The sequence below is a fragment of the Phoca vitulina genome, unplaced genomic scaffold (assembly GCF_004348235.1).
Source record: "Phoca vitulina isolate PV1807 unplaced genomic scaffold, GSC_HSeal_1.0 scaffold14, whole genome shotgun sequence".
NCBI classification, from domain to species: Eukaryota; Metazoa; Chordata; class Mammalia; order Carnivora; family Phocidae; genus Phoca; species Phoca vitulina.
In genome coordinates, this window is record NW_022589717.1 from 800,620 (window position 1) to 809,312 (window position 8,693).

The following is an 8,693-nucleotide window of genomic DNA, read 5'->3' on the forward strand; positions in this document are numbered from 1 at the left end:
AAGGTGGTGACTCAAATTGTATTGCTGTTCCAGATGTGCTCTATTTACAACACCCTTCCTAGCATATGGTATGCAGCCATTGATTTTGAAAACGCTTACACTGAGCCAGCTGAAAAGACTTCTCATGCCTAGGGCCAATTAAAGCTGGCAGCTTTATGACTTATCTGGTAGAGAGAAACATGTGTATTTGTATGTATGTGTGTGTATGTATATATATACACATATGTATGTATACAGACACACACACACACACAGTCATCACAAATGTGGTATATGCTCCTTTCAAAACGTAAATTCTTTATAAAAGTCCTTCAAGCCTGATGCCTGTCCTTAATGTAGCAGAGATAGGGCAAGGTGCAACAATTTATATTTCATACTTTCATTTTGGAGATCACACTCTGCTATGTCTCAGACTCCAGCAAAAAATCACTGGGGTAGAAAGACGACACTGTCCCAGGTTATACATCTTTCGGGCACGTAACTATTTTACTAAGGTGTTTAGACTGTCTGCCACTTCTGCTCACGATGGCCTAGCGTAATAATACCATCAACAGAGTTGACCAGCAGGATGTCCTGTGAGGTTGGTGATTGTATTAAAGTGTGATTACATTTTCACGTGGGGTACAGAATTTCATCTGTTTTGGTTTTTGTTTGTTTTGTTTTTAATTTCTTACTGAGATGGAAAAAGACATTAAATTTACCATTTTGATCATTTTTGTGTACCTTCAGTAGTGTTAAGTATATTCATATTGTTGTGCACCAGATCTCTAGAATGTTTTCATCTTGCAAAACTGAAACTTCATACCCAGTAAGCGGTAACTCCCCCAGCAGCTCTTGGCAACCCTTTTTCTACTTTCTGTTAATATGACTGATTCCTTTAGATGCTTCGTGTGAGTGGAATCATATAGTATGAGTCCTTTTGTGACAGCGTCTTTTGCTTAGGATAATGTCGTCAAGATTTGTCCATGTAGTAGCATGTGACAGGATTTCCTTGTTTCTCAAGGTTGCATGATATTCCTTTGTATATATATACACATTTTCTTCATCTATTTTTCTCTCTGTGGACCTTTGGGTTGCTTCCACATCTGGGCTCTTGTGATTAATGCTGCAGTAAACATATGTGTGTACCAGTGTGCATTCCCATCCACTGTGCACAGGTTTCTGATTTCTCTGTAGCCAACACTTGTTATGTTCTCTTCTTCTGCTCGTGCTCATCCTGATGTATGGGAGGTGATATCTGCTTGTTGTTTTGATTTTCATTTCCTTATAATTAGTGATGCTGAACATCTTCCCATATGCTTGCTGACCATTTACATATCTGCTCTGGAGGACTGTCTAGTCAAGTCCTTTGTTCATTTTTTAATCAGGTTATTTTATTGTTGTTGAATTGTAGAAGGTCCTTATTTATTCTGGATATTAACCCCTTGTCAGATATGATGTGCAAATATTTCCTCACATTCTGCATTCTCATATTTCATTCCGATGATTGTTCCCTTTGATGAACATAAGTTTTTAAGTTAGTCCCTTTTTGCTTTAGTTAGCTCTGCTTTTGGTGTCACGGCCATGAAACTGTTGCCAAATCCAAAGTCCTGAAGCTCTTCCCCTATGTTTTCTTCTAAGAGGTTTATACTTTCAGGTCTTACATTTAGGTCTTTATCTATATATGTTTATATATAATGTCTTTTTATAATATAAAGGAGAAGATAAATAATCCAATAAAAACAGACCAGATATTTTGGGGGGTGGGGCAGAGGGAGAGAAAGAATCTTAAGCAGACTCCATGCCCAGCCCGAAGCCTGATCTCACAACCCTGAGATCATGACCTAAGCTGAAATCAAGAGTCGGACGCTTAACTAACTGAGCCACCCAGGCACCCCAAAACAGACCAGATTTTTATGCAGAAACTTCAGAAAAGGGATATACAAATGGCCTATTATCACAAAAAGGATGTTCCAATGAGGTACCACTACATACCCACCAAAAGGCTAACATATAATAAGTAATCTCAATACCAAGTATCAGTGAGTATGTATAAGGATACCAACTGGATCTCTTATACATTGCTGGTATATGTATAAAAGGATAGCACCATTTTGGAAAAGTTCTTGGTAGTTCCTTATAAATAATACACTTACCCCATGATCTTGCAATTTTCTTTGTAGGTCTTTATCTGAGAGGAGTAAAGACATATGTCCACAAAACATCTTAAATATAAATATTCATAGCAGCTTTAGTCATAATAGCAATGAACTGGAAGCAACCCAAATGTGTATCAACAGGTGAAGAGATTTGTGGTATATTCAACAATGGATTACTACTCAGTACCAATTTATATAATAACATGGATGGATCTCAAAAAAGGGCATGATCTTGAGCAAATGAACCCTGACACAAAAGAGTATATCTTGTATGGTTTGATTTATATGAGATCCTAGAAATAATTTTGCTGTGGTGGTCTCTTACTAATGTGTAAGGTGAAAGCTGGTGAATCCCAAAAGTAGTTATTTCATTGTCATTAAAGCTAATGAGGGGCGCCTGGACTGGCTCAGTCAGTAGAACAGGAGACTCTTGATCTCAGGGTTGTGAGTTCAAGCCCCACATTGGCCGTGGAGCCTACTTAAAATAAACAAACAAACAACTAAATAAAATAAAGCTAATGGAATACCTTAGGCCAAGGGAAGTTGAATATCTCTGAAAGCATTGCTAATCTTAGTTTTAGAATCTTATTTATTTATTCTACTTTTCCTGAAGATTGAGGATGAATTTTTTGTTAATAAAAGCCAAGGCTTTGCAAAGTTCATTTAATAAGAGTCCTAGTAAAAGGTGTGCCCTGTCCCTGGAAAGATGGGTTAGATTTCCCCATATCAGAAACAAAAAAATCAAACAGATTTTTCACCACCACTTCCTTTCCAGTGCCAACAAGCCTCAGTGTATCCTGAGAAGAAGCAAATAATGACCAAAAGATACTTTTTGCCCATTCGTGGGGGTGAAGAGGGCTGGAGGAATATAATGGAGCTTTGAAGCAGTGATTCCTGTCCATGTCCCATCTTTACAGTCTTCCTGGGATTATGTTATTGGCAAGTAAGACCATAATGGAAACATCCTTGGCAATACTCTTTAGAAAATGAAGCATTTTTTGGGCGCCTGGGTGGCTCATTTGTTAAGCGTCTGCCTTCGGCTCAGGTCATGATCCCGGGGTCCTGGGATCGAGCCCCACATCGGGCTCCCTGCTAGGCGGGAAGCCTGCTTCTCCCTCTCCCATTTCCCCTGCTTATGTTCCCTCTCTCACTGTCTCTCTCTGTCTAATAAATAAATAAAGTCTTAAAAAAAATGAAGCATTTTTTTCTAAACCCAAGAAGAGCATTTTTGCTCTTCTATATATATTTTGCTCTTAAATTATACAGTTGACTCATTTTTTTGGGGGGGGTAATGGCCAAATTTGGCCTGTTTCTGGTCTTTTGCTATTAAGATAATGAAGCCATAAATACCCGTGTGATCAGACAACAGTTTTGTGAATCACAATTATCTCTAAGCAGTGTGTATTATGATTTTTGCCAATGTTTTTCTTTCTTTAGTGTTTTTTTTTTCCGAACCAGGGGCTTACCCTTGGCAATGCATGACCTCTTTGAAATTCTCCAAGGCTTTTCTTTTGAGGGGTGTGGGTGCAATAATTTTAGTTATTTCTGCAGAGTTCAGGAAGCTTCTTTGATTCTGAAGTATTACCGACATCACAGCCCATCCTATACCCTTACCTACGATTGGTATAATATTTGCCGTTTAACTTGTGTAATTTGCCTGTCTCAGAGGAGAGTGATCAATTCAGCCATTTGGCAGATTGAATTTTTGGTAGAAACTCATACTCTAATGGTGAAGTTTGATCTGTGATAATATAACCTATGTAACGTTTTCCATTTTTTATTTTTGGATACCATCAAAATTAAATCAGGATTATCTAAGGGAGTTTCCAAAAATAATTTTTCCTACAAAAGTCAAAAGATTATGGGAGTTTCCTTCCTTAGGTAGAGAAAGGAGTGTTGCTAGGTTTCAGGGATTACAGCAATGGATACAGATATTTAAAAGGGAAACTAACAAGATTTCCTTGAATATTAGTAAGGTATCTAGCTGGGAATTACTGACATCTGCACATTATGGGGAGTCATCATATTCGAGGAGACAATAGAATTAAGTCAGTTGAAATATTCACAAGCTCTGCTAGTAGAGCTTTCATGTGGTGGTGGATACACATGGGCCAACAGACCGAAATAAGCAATGGCTTCCTGATTGTTTCCTTGCAGTTGAATCAATATCCCAATGCCTGCCCAGGACATTTATGGTAAAAAGAATGAAGAGTTTGTAATAATTATGTAATATATGTAATATACATATATAAGATTGGGGGTTAGTTTAAAAAAGGTGTGATCGTGTTTGTTTTCCCAAAGAAAACGTTGAGTGTGATCTCAGCAGAATTTAGCATTCTGTGCCTACAATGTCCACCTAGCCTTAAAAGTCTCACATGCTTTTTGGTAACTGGTCTAGAAAATTCTTAAATTATACAGTTGACTCATTTTTTTTTTCTTTTTGGGGTAATGGCCAAATTTGGCCTGTTTCTGGTCTTTTGCTATTAACATAATGAAGCCATAAATACCCTTGAATATTTCACACATGTACCAGTCTATTTAGAAATGGTAATGTCTTCAGAAATAGCTGGATCTGGGGAAGATGAATGCTGGCTGAGCCAACTTCTCTGTCCATCCTGGGCTTCCTTCTGGGGTTTACTCTCAGCTCTTCCCACATCGCCTAGAGTCGCTCTGCAGACACACTCCCCAAGTTTAAATCCTGGCTCTCCCATTTACCAGTTGTGTGATTGTGCAAGTTACTATATTTCTCTGTTGCAGTTTCCTCATTTTAAAAATGGAAGTAAAAATAATCACTATTTTATATGATTGTTTGGCAGATTAAATGAGATTATACATGCAAATTATTAATACATGTTTTATTAGGGTTCCTGGATCATAGTAAACACTGGATAAATATTAGCTATTATTATTGCTGTTTTTCTAAATGCTTATTGAACCAACCAAAGGCTAAACGCTCTGACGGAGAAAAATCAACCCAGCTAAACTAAGAATAAGAATAAGATTAAGAATAGCGAAATTTCTCAAAAGAGGTGCTAGAAAGAATAAAACGGTTATATAAATGCACATATACTTACATACATATGCCTAATACATCCTATCATAGTCATAAAGTACAACATAAAACTAAAATCTAGGCACAGAGTTGGATAAGTGTCCGACTCTTGGTTTTGGCTCAGGTCATGATCTCGGGGTCCTGAGATCGAGCCCAATGTCAGGATCTGTGCTCAGCGCAGAGTCTGCTTGTGATGATCTCCTCTCTGTCTCTCTCCAAAATAAATAAATATTTAAAAAAAAACCCTAAAATCTGAGTAAATGTGCATAGAGAATAAAAAAAAATTGTCAGAAATGTAATAGTGCTTATGTTTGAACGGTTGGATATTGGTATTTTTTTAAAACTCCTATTATGTTTTCAAAAATGTCCATGACAAATATGTACTGATTTTATAATAACATAACCAATAATCCATTCAACAAAATCTGATGGAAGTTCCTATTGCCTAGGCTCTCATCTGGGTATAGGGAGGTGGGCAAGAGACAAAACTCCTTGCCCAGTGGAGCTCACATCTAAAGACAATAGCAATGTTACAAATTAAAAGAGAAGCAGACCTGGATTTGAGGACAGAATTGCTGGCACAGTCTTAGCTCTGCTACTTGCAGCTGTAGGACCCTCAGGAAGTCACTTAACATCTCTGAGCCCCACTATCCTCAACTAAAACGTAGGGATAAAAGACCTACCTAACAGGTTACACTGTACCAATATATAAGGTGTGACTAGTGTGGGGTCTTCTACACTTGTACCAGTTAATACTGTCAAATTATTTTTATGACAAAATGTGTCTTTACGAAGTACTAAATGGTGCAATATTTAAATCCTTTTTATCGGACTTGCGTAGTAGTGTGAACAGCTATCTGAATGTAAAGTTGCATCTTTAGTTATACTGGATGAAGAAACTGGATTTTAAAATATCCAAGGTCTCTTTTATTACTTAAGACTGGAAACATGAAAGAATCTTTGCGTAAAGCTCATAGCCAAAGCTTTTATTATCTAGGAAAACTGTCAGCTTTTTTAGCACTCCTGAAACGCATTTCCTAATTCTGCCTAATTTGCTAAAGGTTTTATGAACTCTTCTTCATTTAGATATTGCTGCATATATAAAATGTCGCTTTTTTGCTCTGCCATTTCATTTTCATCAAATATTATTTTTAGTGATTTCATGCAAGTAAAGCGTGCATAGAATCATTTATATTATGAATCAGAACTTTATTATTAAGCCACCCACAGCCAGTGAGCCCCACCCCCCACCCTCTACGTGGGGCCCAGGGGATTTGACTCCTTGCCTTGACTCCTTGACTCCCAGCGCTGCATGGCAGGCGGGTTAGGGCTGGTTCCGTGGGCGGCCAGACAGCCAGACCTGCCAACAGCCTATACCCTTCTATGGGTATAGACTCCCCGGGCTCGAGCACCCAGTGCTGTGGGAAATGAAACCGGCGTAGTTACGTTGTTGGATGACATCCGTGCTGTTTTCCCATAGAAATCATTATGATTTCTGTGGTTGAATTTTTTTTCAAAGTTTGCTTAATTGAATTTGTCTTTTCTCTTTCTTTTGGTCCCAGTTGCATTGTGCCCCACATGCTTCCCTTCCAACAATCAGGCTCTGGAATTCCAGAGCAGAGCAATAAAACATTTCCCCCTCAGCTTCTCCTTTCGGGTTAGATTTATACCTTCATTTAGAAAGAAACAAGAGAATATCTCCTGTAGTGCAAACTTTTTATACTTACTTTTAAAGCAGCCCATGACATGAGTTACTGCTAAGATTCTAATTTCACCCACTAGTCTTACTTGAAATCCCCCCAATCTAGATCTTAGAGACCGGAAAAACAAAGCCAACAACAAAAGCTTCCAGAGGTGCTCCCCACTGGTCCCGGGAACCAGCACGGGCTCCTGCCAGGGCTACGGTAGCTGGAGAGACGCCGAAGGCCCACCGCAGAGAGCTCTGCTCTTCCTGCTCTGCAAGGGCTGGCCTCTCCGGAAGGCCTCTGAGTTATTCCACACGTGACAAAACCCAGCAGCGGCATCCTCTCCTCTCCCCGCTGAGGCCACCCTTCTTTTGTGCTGCTTGTGGCTCGTTCTTACTTGAAAGGACGGAGGGATGTAGAGTCTCTGGTTCTGCACCAGCTCTGGCATTTATTAGTCCACGTTGCCTTTGGCCCCGACAAGCCACGTGTTTAGTTCCACCCAGAGGCCAGCAAACAACCGGTACCTCGTAAGTTTCACACAGTTCTTAACTTCTGATACCGCTCCTCTGCACCCGGGTTAGTAGGAACTGGTCAGGACTCGTTTACCGAAAGAAAACAGACTTTGATTAGGCACGGAATGCCGCCAAAGTGCGGCTCAGAGGAGAACTGATTATGGCACGTTGGTAAATACTATTTCTATAGTAAAGCTCCAATGTGAATATTTTGAATGCGCGATGTTATTGCAAGTTGGAAACGTGGAGAGGAGTGGAAGTATATATATATCCCTGACCATCACTTTTCCCACTGAACTCTGAAGTTTATGCTTACATGGAGTTTTGATGGTCAGACATACTTCTGAAAAATAATGATGACTATCAGGTTAACGTTTGTTAACTCGTTTTGAAATTGTGCTTGTGAGTGGAGGAGCCAAACAAAGGAAATATTGTAGAAAAAAAAAAAAAAAGCCTTTGAAGAGGAATCAAGGAACAGCCTCTGTAACTTGCTGTGTGACCCTGGGCAACCTGCTTAACCCTCGGAGACTATTTCTTTGACTTTAAACTGAGGATGTTCCACTAGATTAGCTGAGAGAGCTCCTCCAAGATTAATTATCTATAGGAGTCTCTATCTCTCTTGTTTATGACTTGATAGAAATTACTTGGTGTGGAGGGGCAGGATTGTTTGCATTCCGTTTCTGAATTGTTGACAAGGTATATTATTCATTTCTCATCATTTGAGCCCGTCCGTTTCATAACACTGTAGATTTACAGCCCTTGTTTCAAGGCACCCATGTTATCTATATTGCGAATGTGGAGTGTGACAGAATGCTTTTAATAAGTTAGGACTGAAACAGCAGGACCATTACCTGAGCTTCTCAGAACAGGCATGGGTTAAAGAAACTAATCACAGAAGCTCAAAGTCATAACATTAAGCAGACCCCAAAGAGGGGCGTTTACCTCCTTTTGCAGTCATTTTTAGGTGGCCCTCGGTAAAGTGTTGGACAGTACATTTAAATGGTAGGGTTGGCCAGGTCCCCATGCATAGGTTATTATTAACACATACTTTTCTCTTCTTCTATCGAAGTGATAAATTTTCCACAGTTGTTTTGTGATGGAGGCCATGGGAAGTCATTGGATTTTTACAGTTTCAAAATGCAAGTGTTTTCCGAGACTCTGCTAGCTGTGTTTTCCGGGGACTCCATTCTGGTTTATAAGTAGGCAAAGGAAGTGTGAGAGGAAACTTTACTAGAACTAACGTCAACACAAAGAAAAAATCTAAAGGCTAACGTTTAGTTTCAATGCTATTTTCTCTTTTGATCCT